At 39.4% G+C, this 13639-nt stretch overlaps 1 protein-coding gene across 1 annotated transcript in view; it reads right to left on the bottom strand.

Annotated features, from left to right (window-relative positions):
* SLC2A13 (solute carrier family 2 member 13) overlaps positions 1-13639 on the bottom strand; it is a 148685-nt gene that overhangs the window by 8392 nt on the left and 126654 nt on the right.

Raw genomic sequence — 13639 nt, 5'->3', positions numbered from 1 at the left:
CTAAAGTTATAAGGAAAAGAGGTACGTATTTTCTTTCCTACACAGTGAAATAGTTAAGAAGAAAACACCATTTCTAATTAACTACTAAAAAAAAGTGTCTCCATTCCAAGGACTATGTGGAAATTACACATTTTGAGGAATAGGTATAAAATCAGGTATTTCCATCTGACTGCCAACAATATAATATATTTTAAGGGAACGTTGGTGACTTTATTTTTTGTTACAATCTTTTTTTAATTAGCATTTTTTAAAAGAGACAAATCATCAATGCAACTAGAGAAACTTTTCAGCTGCAACCACATCAATTGCTACAGACAAAAATCTATGTACTTTTGGGAGAGAAGACTTAAGCAGATACTACTCTTTCATATGCAAACAATGTTATTTACTTGAAAAGAAGAAATCACAGAGAGCTGAACATCTGCCTGGGTTATGATTTCCAGATCAGCTGAGCACTTATGTGAAGGATATGACCCTCTTGACAGTAGCGAAACCAGAATGAAGATGCCTGCAATGGGTGATAGTTTGGCAACAGGTGGTGAGATGGTAGAGCACCAGACACCCTGAAATGCTTCAGAGGACCTATTACCATTGCAGTTGACTTTCAAAAGCAAATTCCAACAAAACACATCTCCTCTAACTTTTCTGTCAGGAAACAACCAGGTTGAACAGGGAATGTGCTAAGCACCAACAGCCAACCCACCACCACTCCTGGGGCAGAAACGTTCCTTATGTCATCACTGACGTATCAAAAGGGCACCTTTTAAAGCGAGATATCACTGTGAAGTCCCAGATCCAATTTCAGGACAGCTGGAAATCCAAAGTTCAAATACATTTAAAAGAGAGAGGTTAACCCAACAAACACTGGAAAAATGCATGTGAGAAACCCCAGGCAAACCCTAATGCTGTCTTAATGGCAGTAAGCTGTAAGATTTGCAGGTCCATCTTGCACTTGAGCAGCACCTGACCAACTGGAGAAATGTTGAGCCATGATGAGCTGTCAGCAACGCAGCCAGTGCCAGTGTGCACCTTTCCACCCTTCCACAGCTCTGCCTTGCTGAGCTCCCCTGGAAAGGCCATCTCATCCAGAGCACTGATTCACTTTCAGTCTTGATGTGAAAAACAAATAGAAAACAGGTCAACTGAACATCCCTCTCAAAGATATGTCCTTTGTGCCTGGATATGGCAGGCTCATGGCCGCAGATGCTACCTGGCCACTGGAGCACCCATCAGCCTAAGACACCAGCAACTTCTGTGACAGAAGCTTTTCACCTTTTCTCAGCCAAAGGTACAGCTTCCCTCCTTGCTACTTCTTCACCTTGCTTCCAGGTTCCTTCTTCTGTCACTTTGCTCTTTCACGGCTCAGCTCAGCACCTCTTTCTATGTTATGAGTGTGAGACATGGCTCATTCCCTGTTAGTGTCCACACTGATGTTTCCCTACCACTATATATACCCCTCACTGCATTTAGGTTAAATCAGGTTTGAGCTGTGTCCCAGGTACAGAAGATTGAACTGTGCTGGAGAACAATCCATGTTTAAACTGTGAATTTCTCATGTGTTAAGGAAATGATGTTTAAAAGATTAATTACTGAACACTCAGTGATCCCGTCGTGACCTCCTGCTCAGCCCTGCGTAGCTGATCCCTCTGTGTCTGCCCCACTGCAAGATGAAAGGAGTGCTCAGTTTCACAGTTTTAACATCATCACTTTTGCTTCATTTGCTGTTACTCTAATTTCATTTGCAGGTGTTTGTAATGAATACAAGATGATGAGCATTTTAAAACATCTTGATGCTGAGATGGGCTTCTCCATTCTGCCCAGCCAGATTGGCAGCTCCTCAGAGAAGGCTCACGCTTTCTCTCAAACACTGCTGTAAACAAAGACATACTTGGTTTATTATCTTGCATCCATCTCCATGAGCACAAACCAACCTGCTGATTCATACAGACCCAACTGCAGGCAGGTCAGCATGTTTCCTTCTCCTGCCATCTTCCCCCAGGTGTGTCCTACTTTTGACAGAATGGAACACAAATGATACAAGGGAAAAACAGATGTCTCTAAAGCCTCCTATGGCTGAAGCCACTCATCTATTCTCTGCTGTCTGCCCATAACTGAGAGGAAATTTTTTTGCAAGAAAGCAGATTCAGTGCAATGAAAGAGGAAAAACAGCACCGGAGACTAGATTTAATAGAAACCTTGCTGTAATGAACTGTGCTTTGCTCAGCCTTCAGCAGTAAACCAGCATGGTACACAGAATAAAAGCCAAGACATCTGCATTTTCCAGCATCTTGCAGTGCTGGATATATTCAAAAATAACACTCCTTCAAGGCTGGAGATTTGTTCAAGCTCTGCTACTGTGCTAATTCTACTGCTATACTACTATTTCTACAAGACTTATTATTTTGCTGAAGAATATATTAATAATTAGTGTATAATTACTATCAGATAAAATTCTGAATTTTGTCCAGCATGAAGAGAGCATATATGATGGAAGCAGATAAGCAACTACCCATCACTTCATGAGCTTAAACACACAGAAGAAAATCATAGAATCATAGAATGGTGTGGGTTGTAAGGGACCTTAAAAATCATCTAGTTCCAACCCCTTCTGCCATAGGCAGGGACACCTTCCACTAGACCAGGTTGCTCAAAGCTCCATCCAACTCGGCCTTGAACACTTCCCAGGATGCAGCAGCCACAACTTCTCCGTGGAACCTGTTCCAGTGCCTCACGACCCTCATAGTAAAGCACTTCTTTCTAACATGGAATCCTTTGCCTTAAGGCCATTCCCTCTTGTCCTTACAGGACCTTGTAAAAAGTCCCTCTCCAGCTTTCTTGTAGGTCCCCTTTAGGTACTGGAAATCTGTCTATGGTCTCCCTGGAGCCTTGTTTTGTCCAGACTGAACAACTCCAACTCTCTCAAGCTTATCTTCATAGGAGAGGTGCTCCAGCCTTCAGATCATCTTTGTGGCCTTCTCTGGGCTTGCTCCAGCAGGTCCACATCTTTCTTGTGCTGGGGGCCCCAGAGCTGGACACAGCACTCCAAGTGGGGTCTCACGAGAGCAGAGCAGAGGGGCAGAATCCCCTCCCTTGACCTGCCAGTCACACTTCTTTTGATGCAGCCCAGGACATGGTTGGCTTTCTGGGCTGTGAGTGCACATTGCTAAGTCACATTGAGCTCCTCGAGAATCAGTACCCACAACACCTTCTCCTCAGGGCTGCTCTTGATTCTTTCTCTGCCCTGCCTGTATTTGTGCTTGGGATCACCCTGACTCACATGCAGGACCTTGCACTTGGCTTTGTTAAACACATGGGCCCATCCCTCAGGCCTGTCAAGGTCCCTCTGGATGCGTTCCTTCCCTCCAATGTGTTGACAGCACCACACAGCTTGGCGTTGCCAGCAATCTTGCTGAAGGAGCACTCAATCCCACTTTCCATGTTGCCAACAAAGATCTTAAAGAGTACCAGTTCCAGTGCTGACCCCTAGGGAATGTTACTTGTCACTGGTGTTCACTTGGTCATTAAGTTGGTGACTGCAATACTTTGAGTGCAATCATTCTGCCAATTCCCTGTAAACAGCTTACAAGTGAAATGATGCAGTCAGGTACCAGTGCAGAGTTTGTATATACGACATGCTGGGTAATTTCCTTGATAATCAATATAAATTTTCCTAATACTTGAGCCAATTTGGTTGTACAATAATTCTGAAGTGAAACACTGGGAACCACAGCATGGGAAATGGCTATGCATGACAGAGCACAGGCACAAGACAGAGACCAATTTGATTTTTCTCTCCAATTTCCATTAATTTTTGCTTTGCTGTAGAGTGAGGACTGTGTAGCCCTAAAGATACGGCTTTTGTGAGAATTAAATGTTTCTCTCTGAACAGTTCACATATTTTTAATATGAAAGCTGTTGACTTCTCGTTGCCTTTTCAGCCCTTCAGAAGCATCTTAAATGGATTTAGATCAAAAGTCTTAAAAGGTCAAAATTCAAATCAAGTCAGGCTAAGGAAATTACTTCTGAAGAAAATCACTAATGTGATCATTCATCTCCCTAAAATGCTTGTTAAAACACGCATAATTCAAAATTACACATTCTGCTCTGGGATAAACTTTGACATCAGGTGCTGATGGCACTTAAAGATTTGAGAGCTAATTCACATTTTCACTAATCCCTCATCTCTTTGTTCTGATGAGTAAAACTACTCAAGGACTGCTCTTATGCCAGACTTTTGTGCCTGGGTTATCAAGATGATGGTAACCTACAACTTGCCAACTTATTCTCCAGTGTATTAGATTTAGAAAAAAGAACTCCTTTAAAGAGATTTTTAAAGACCCCTGTGTGCAGTGCTGACTTTTATATTATGCCAATTCACTGAACAGTATAAATTTATGCCAAGTTCATTGACTCATGTTTTCATCTGACATCTGTCATGGATAGGACAGAGGACCGAAAGAGACATAATTTCGAGTAGCTGCTGTTTGGACTGAGGAAGGTTTCTGTAGAAGTGGGAACAACTAAGGTTATTTATCCACAAACAATTACGCATCCTGTGGAAGAATCAGGACCTCAGCATTTGGGTTAGGTCTCATAACTTCAAGTCCCTCTTCTGCTAAAGACGTTTAGTTGCCTGAACAAACCTCCAACTATCTTTAAAATACTTAGAGGACAGAATTTAGAGAGGAACCAGATGAACTGTATAATAACTTAGTGCTAGTCAGACACGTAACTAAGGAGAACTTTGGAAACCGCCTCTACCCTGTCCATCAAGTGGCCTCTCTAATCCACCCATATACATCCAAAATAGTTACAGTAACACAACCCATAGAAAGCAGTGAAACCATAAGGTATAGTTTCACTATAAATCAGCATATTCTGTTTTAAAGAAAAATCCCTGCTTCTTTTAAATGTCTAATTTTCATATATACATATGGTAAGATGCTATCTAAAGAATCAAGTGAACTGCAACTCTTGACCTTAAGGTGAACAGATTAATTTAAACCTGATTAATGTCTGAATCAATAATTCCTAAGCTTTTTCACAGTTCCCTAGATACTGGCTTCCGTGCCTCAGAAGCTCCACGCATCTCTGGAGAAGTTTGCATTTATCACTCTGACTCTGTAGTTTACGCAGAGAAATAATTCATCCATTAAACCAGATGTTGCTAAAAATATGCAGATGAGGCTTCTTACACCAGATGATGGCAATTGAAAAAAAAAAACCAAACAAGAAAAGAGAAGAGAACAAACAGATGCAGCCTTGAAAAACCACTGCCATAAAATTTCATGGGATTCAGCTTAACACTGCTTAACCTTCATTGCATAAAAATACCAGCAGAGTTTTGGACACGCATTGAAGCTTTTTGCTATAGCTGGCAAAGAATTTTTAAAATACTAGCATATGCTTCAAAAACTTGGAAAAATAGTTTGGTTCACAGCAAGAACACAAATTGCACCTCAGCAGATGAAAAACAGTCTTTATCACACTGATGCCCCTTGCTACAGGATCTATCTGTTATAACTACAGACTCGAGGATCTAAAGGGTCTTTTCCAACTTAAATGACTCCGTGATTTCAGCTATGTCAGAACACACACCTGCACGAGACTTAATACGCTGTTCTGGTTTATGTCTGTTCCAGGCACCTGGTCACAGATGAACATAAATTTTCTATATTATTTATTTAGCTAAAAATCTTCAGAAAGTTTGAATTCAAACACTTGCATCTTCCCAAGCTGAGAAATTTCAGCTTTTCAACTGCATCTGAATTTGCCCAATGAAAAGATGCTGGAGCTGTTATTCAATCTGAACAAACTGAGAAACAGACTAAAAACAGGAGCAATTTTTCCCCCAAGACAAATAGTTCTCCAAAATTAATCACATCAAAGGGGTTCTCAACTGTTTGCTGATCTGGATATTTCAGTACTTTTGTGACCACGTATTAGTGGATTCTGAAGGGTGGACACCTGTACTGGTGCCTTCCAAGTCCTGCTTGGAAATGGCCACCTCCAGGCCACGGGCTACAATTTCCCGCTTTGCTGTCACACTCCCCGCATTTCAAACTTAATTTTTCATCATATCTACAAGGAGGGGAGAGAGACAAATCTCTGCTACCGTCAGAACACCATCCAGCAGGTTTCTCTCATCGTCTTCCATGCGCTCCCGATGCTGAGAAATGTACTCGAACAGGAAAATGCAGAGATTTGTCTCTCTTGTCTCCCTAGTGTTAGAGCCCAACCAGCTCAGATTTCACAGCAGCTGACAGCACCCATTAGATACACACACCCCCTAATCCCAGCTACAGCACACTTAAAAACTGGGAGCAGAAATAAATATATACGTGTTTTTTGTTATAGGAGACGCAATTACCTTAGTCACATTACACAGAGATTGACTTATCTTTCTTTCCAAGCTTTTTCCTACTCTTCCAAAGTATCAGATGGTAATAGAAGTGCTAGGAAACATCTGATGTCTCTGTGCTCTACAGAATGCCCTTTTCTAGTCCTAATTCTGATCCTAACTGGACATACTTGGTTTGCCCCAGTATAAATTAAGATTAACTAATAATAATTAAATTGTATGAATTAATAATAATAAATAATTCAAGTATTATAATAATAGTGCATAAACTTGTGAAAGGTCATACAACTATGAAACATAATCAACTGTTCACTTAACAAATACCTAGCAGTCATACGTACAGAATTTTAATGGGCAGAATTCAAATTAAAACCTGATCAAAATGCAAAGTCTTAATTAGTTTTCAGCATAAGCATCTTAGCTGAATGTCACTGTCCTTCAAGCATTTCTGCCTAAGATCATTTTAACTACATTTTAGCTACTTCAATCACTAGATAACAGGTCACAGTTTCAAAATATGGTATTTTTTGTTTCTTTTCAACATTGGACACTTTAAGACACAAAATTAGCTGTTCAGCTGAGGGAAAACAAAAGAAGGAATATGGCTTATTTCTTTAATTTTTTAGAGAAATACATCAAATCTGCTCCAATTTTCAATAGATGAAACAGAAGACAAAAAGAAAGGAACAGAAAGATCATAAATATTCTGGTTTGGTTTTGTTAAAAAAATATCTTTTTGCATTGTTTTCTGGGAAAGGATTTCAAAATATTTTTATGTATATATTTAAACAAAATTAGTTCCTTATAAAGTAAGTTCAATCAAATCCTCAAATATCTAAATACATTACTGCACAAGCTGAGTGCACAGAGGTCCCATCTGTATCCATTTATATCCAAATCTAAGACTATACTGAACAAACAGCTGGCAGAAGATAATTTGGTTAACGCCAGCTAAGGGGCTGACAGGTTGAAATCATAACTGTAAAAATGAGGTATTCTCCAGCTAAGAAGCCATGAAAAAAAAGTGTTTATTATGTATACCCAGAAGACTACTTTAAGGTTTCTAACTATAAAATTCAGCGACACCAACAGCAGTGAACAATAATTACAAGATGGAGAACCAAATACCAGTGTATACAATAAATAAACAAGAGTACAATCTGGTAATTATTTCTGGAGAGGTTCTTCATGAATCTGAGTAAATAGTTTAAAGGTACCACTTTTTAGTAGAGACAGTGATTTTTTTTTTCCCCTTCAAATTAAAGTATGACTCACTTATTAGCTTGATATGTTGTTATTTAGTGGCAAAAAATATTTCTCAACAATCAGAGAAAGCTTCACTGGAACTAGACATCATACAAGGTTAAAGTTACAGCAAGGTAATGTTAAAGGAGAAGCAAAGCCCACAATGGCTAAATGTTTTCATGAGAAAACACAGGAATATATTTTTGCAACTTTGAAGATTATTCCGTGCATTTACAAGCTAAGAAAGTGTATGCAAAAGTAGCAGTGAAAGAGTGAATCATTTCAGGTAAGGCTCAGAAGGCAACAACAGGCAACATAAGATTTCTGCACTTTTTCCCCCTCAAGGACAAACTCCAGTGGTTTACAGACAAGTTAGATCTGTGTACTTTGAAGACTAAGACCTTTTCCTGCTTTTTCATCTGCAGAATAGAAACCCTGATCTCAAAAAATTAAAAATAACCACAGAGTGTTTCACAAGAGCTAAACTATCTGACAGTCCTTATTGAAATACTCTTAGTAAGCTATACTCTATATAAATCTTAGGTTTGTCTGTTCAGCACATCCTGTTGTTAAAGTTTGTGCTTCTACAAGTGTTTGAGTCCAGTGGTGCACTGAACCTTCACCTCTTACCACAAAACTTTGTTCATGTCCCTGAACAACTTTACTGACCCTAAATCTTTTACCTCTTTTGTTCCTCTTTCAAGAGAAATTTTACTATTTCTTGCAGCTTCCAAACTACTGATGTGCATGAGAACTCCAACCACTTTATAAATGTTTTATAAAGAGGTGAGCTCCAGAGGAGTGCCCTCAGCAAGTCAGGAAGCCCCCCAGATTCCAGTGCTGTATTTAAAAAGTCTCAGCCAATCCTTGCAAAAAGCAAGATCCAGTAGGAGATGGAGAAATAGTTAGTTCAGTCCTACTTCTCTTATTGAAAAATTTCAGTTAAATGCTGCAGTTCTCACTATTTCTTTCTTTCAAGTATTGTTAACTCCTGAAGAACTTAAGAATGTTTAGAAACTTGAGTAAATATAATGGAGGTGATACTGTCCAGCATTTTGAAGCCTTTTCATGATCAATAGATATTTTAGTATGAAAGTAGTATAAAAAAAAAATAAGAAACCCACTGCATTCTACCAGATGGAGTGGGGAAAAAAGCCACGATGTGGTAGAGGGCAAGACCCGCAACTTGGGTGCTACAACAGTTTCATGTATTCACATGCAGGTCTGGGTTCTGGGTGGAGACATGATGTGTGTGATGGGGCTGTGCCTCAGAGATGTAACTTGCATGCACAGTGGTCAGTGACATATGAGAATTTCTGCTCCCACTGCCTTGGCAGCTGCCACAAATCCTCCATTTAATCATGTTCAAAGCAATCAAGTACAAACTGAAAAGAACCATCTCGTGCCGCAGCATGGGCACAGGCACACGGCAAACCCTCGCATGAAGCAACATCTGGGAATATTTAATTGCTGGAGAAATAGATGCCATTTCACAAATTTTAAACAACACGAGCACAAAGCTCTCTCCACATGACAACCAGCAAAAAGGTAGGGCAGAGGTAATCTGGAAACAGAATGAGTTATTATTTCTCTCCTGGCAGCCATCACGGTTGAGAAAGACGTGTGGACTTCCTGTGACCCCAGAATGTGCCTTAGAGATTGTTTAGTGGCTTTTCTGTGGTTATACAGAAATAACCACAGAACATTTGGAAAATCTGGAACAACCAGTAGCAGCAGTGAGCATGTGCATCCAGTCTGGCTTCATCCAGTCATTGCTGGCTTCCCTCATTTCTCTGAAAGGAGGGAGTGCTCATTAGTGATTTGGGCATTTCTTCTGGCAGACAAACCTTTGGGGAATCTCAGTGCTGAGTGCTAACTGGAAAGTGGTTGTCAGTCACCCTGGGGGCTCCCAGAGCTCACTTGTGCTGCACGAGGCTTTCCAGCAAAAACCAGACAGATTTGGTCACTCTCTATTACAGCCTGCAGGCAAGGCAGGACTCGTTCTGTTTGAGCTCTTTCAGGACAAAAATGCACTCATGTATTTTTTTTAAAGACAGACTGGCATGGAACATCCGTGACAGACCAGCATATAAACTATTCCATTTGTGTTCAAACCCCTCTCTTTATCTCAGCACTCCTGGTCTTTGAACTGCAGTGGTTCTGCTGCTCCTGGGGTTTTTGGTGGAAGTTCTGGGTCATCCCTACTCTGACATGTTTAGGAGCTTATGGATGGAGCACCAGACTGCAATCAAATTACTGACAGAACTGGGGCAATCAAATTGAAGAATTTCTATCTTCTCTTTCCAGATTTAAAAGCATTTAGTCTCTCTGATTGTATCTCCTTGCAGCATGAATACCCAGTAATTGAATTACTGAAATAAACTGGTCTGTCAAATGCAGCATTTTAGAATTTCATGCAGGTTTATCATAAAATAAATCTCTACCTGATGTTTAATCTCATTTGATTTTTCACCTGATTTTACATTTCATTTACTTAATAATTATAATTTCTAAAGTGCTTTTGGTTATAACAGGAATATCAACCAGCTGCCTATTTATTGTAGAAGTATCCATTCCCCTAGGAGACACCTCTTTCATGTGATGTATAAAGACAGATCAGCTCAATAAATACTGGTGGAAAGCGCCGAGTGTAGGGTTCAATTATAATAAGTATAATATCTTAATATTAATGAAAGAATTATTAACAGAACAGCATGCAAGAATTGCTGGCATGACATAAGAAAGGCTATTCTGTAAACCACAGGCAAAGACCAGCTGCAAAATGGATGAACAAAATGAAGCATCTTTCACTCCATTAGTCAAGGAACTACAAGACAGCTCAAGGTCAACATTCTGGACATCTGAAGTTGATTAGACAAATTCCATCCAAACTTCCTGTTCTTACTTACGCTAACAAGTAACCTTTATTGACACTTGTGCTGTTCACCATGTGTCAGTAGTAGTGTCAAAGGAATGTCATCAGCATCTCAAAAGCATCACTTGAGTTACAGTTGCCAAAAGTATTTCTAAGATCATGTTAAAAAAAGACCAAAGACATAGAAAGCAAGATTGTAACTTAAGATGTAACTTAATATGAAAGTAACTTAGCAGAAATATTCACTGGAAATTCACCCTCCAAATGAAATAAGCTCTATTTCAGTGTTACCATCTTTTTTTTCTGAATGCTTCCAAACACTTCAGAAAACAATAAAGAAAGATAAAAAAATGTATTGCTTTTAATTACCCCAAAATTTTAGGCATACAAAGGTATTGTAAAACTGTACCTTCATGTTGGAAGTTGGTACATGAAGCAGTGCAGAATGGTGAGATTTTATAGTTCAATTCAGAAAAACAAAGCAAATCCCACCCAAACCCCAAAATCAAACCACATATGGTGACACAATTACAGCCCAGGCCCAGTCAGGCTTTGTGATTGCAGGCACTGCTGAGGCTTTACAGATAGTTTATTGCTTATTCCAGGCAGCAGACCCTGTGCCTCACAGAGCCTGCCAAACCATCACTGTGCAGAAATGGTTTTCCACAGAGCTGTTAAAACCTTAAAATCTCACTCAACCACATACTTCAATGGGAAGGGAAGAGAGAATAGAGTATCAATCCTCTGGAAATTTTTACTGAAAGAAAAGGAAAGGAGTGGGGGGGAAATAATTTTCTTAATTTTTTTTTGTTGTTGTTGAATCTGAGACAAAAACAACCCATAAGGACAAGGAGTTTAAAAAAAGAGATCAATATTACATGGATCAGCATGTATTTTTAGCACTTTCCTGCTCTAAATAATTTCTAATTATTGACATACATATAAAGTTTATGTTTCAATATTTCTAACAATAACATTTTGACCAACTTAACCTTCCATCTGAGTACTGAACTGTTACATTCATTCTCTGTAACAGCAATTTAGATATAAATATTACATTTTAACTACTGCCAGCAACAGTCTGCCATCACAACTGAAATCTAACCAGACTATACTTGAGATCTTGCATTCATTGTTTTAAATAGACCATGGAACAGTATTTTTTATAAAGAATTTTCCCTGATTCCAGTAGGTGGCAATAGCTCTGCCCCAAAAATCTCAGAGAAACTGGTGTTTCAGAAGGGGAACGAAGCATCGCATCCCCGTTAATCCCTTCTGCACTGGGGAGGCTCTGAATTAAATCATCCAACAGAGCTATCCAAAGAATGATTCCTTTGCTGTCAGCCCTAAAATTCACTGGAAATCATTAATGTTGTAACCGAAAATAGAGCCCCAAGGCTCTAAGACCACTTATAACAAGATAATTATTTCATGCCTGATTTGTGAGAGCGAGCACTTAGCACAGAGAGTCACTCTGCTTCGATTTGTGCATGCAGGTGCAATACATATGCCAAATCTAACGAATTTCATAAAATATAGAAATGATAAGTGGTAACATTATCTCGAGTATTTAAAATTCGGTACCAAAGACTTTATTGTTACAAGCAACTCAAAGTTTGGGATCTGACAGTAGAAGAACTCATCAGAAATCAAACGAATCATCTACCTTGCATGGACTCTGACATCTAAAAGTTTTACATAGATAAGTGCTTTTTAACAGCAGTTATTTTGCCAAGACAGTATGATAAATGGTAATATGGATCATCTGAATCACAGGTCTGAAGAACTAAATAATCATGCAAAACCTCAAACTTGACTTTTACTATTATCTGTGCAAAGCTAACGTGGCAGCTGTGGAAAGGTATGGGACAAAAGAAGGTCTATACATCCTACAAGCAAGCAGAAATGCCCAAAGTGCTGCTGTTGAGAAATACGACCTGCCATCTAACGGACTGCCCATTTCCTGGCCCGTACTTGCCAGCAAGCTGAGTTAAAATAAGGTCACAACATTAAATCAAATGAATCAATAATTCCAGCTCATCTTGTGCCAGTGAGGGATTGATGTTACTGCCTCCATTCTCAAGGAAATGAACCACACATGCAGACAACACAAATAACAATTTCTATGAATTAAACTCATCAAATGAATCGAACAGTGCTAATGCAGAAATGTGCTGATTTATTTTCCCTCCAAGAGAAAACAATACTCTAAAAACTTAATTCTTTAAGAAGGTAAGATATCACAATTTTACTGCATCAGATGATGTGATTATTGAAGAATTGCTTATTATGGAATAAAGCTATGTAAGATTTGGATTAGGGATGCTGTTTAAGATACAAGCTGCTGTATGGAGGTCTGAGTTCAACCCTGTTGAATGTTCTTTATCAATAAAACTTCCTAACCATATGCATCTTTCAAAAATATTTTCCAACCTCCAAACAGAGAAAATTTCATTTTAGTGAATCCATTTCATAGCATAAAAGCCTAAAGGAATCTACTGAGACAGTTTTCACTAAAGATTTTTATTTAAATCCAAACTTCAGAGTCTATAACTGAATAAATACGAAAAAAACTATCAGAAATTCTCCCCTCAGAAAAATCTCCACATGCTCCCAAACATGAGTCGGTTCCCTCTGGTTTGGCTCCAAGGCAGAAGGGGAAATCCCCAGCAGTAGCTCCCTGCATGTTCACACTCTCCTGCCCCTCTCTCCGATCCCCTCAGATGAGCAGAGCGCCAGGGCCGGGCTCTGCCCTGGCTGAAACATCGCCCCAAGAGAACCCCCCTGGTGAGGCACAGACATCTTTCAATCTGCCCCTAAAAAGATGAGCAGCTGAAGAAGCTAATTAGCAGCAGGCTCCTATGGGCAATTAAGACTCTCTAATGTACATTTCATAACAAAGAGAGTGAGAAAAGCTGCAGGAATTATCTGCACACTGATAAGAAACTGACAATTCTCTCATACACACTGGCATTTTTCCCCTTCACTTTCCTATCTATCTCCTTTGTCAACTTGAAGCAAACATGTTTTTTAAACAGGAAACAAGAGAATTTTCCTTCTAGTTCCCTTTCAGCTGACCAGAGAATGACTGAAATGAGTAGAAAGCTGCTTCCTCAACAGGATGTAAATGCACACTTTAAACACCATATTATCTTCTT

The sequence above is a fragment of the Myiozetetes cayanensis genome, unplaced genomic scaffold (assembly GCF_022539395.1).
Source record: "Myiozetetes cayanensis isolate MyiCay16 unplaced genomic scaffold, myiCay2020 scf3, whole genome shotgun sequence".
NCBI classification, from domain to species: Eukaryota; Metazoa; Chordata; class Aves; order Passeriformes; family Tyrannidae; genus Myiozetetes; species Myiozetetes cayanensis.
This window is presented reverse-complemented; position numbering and strand designations above follow the sequence as displayed.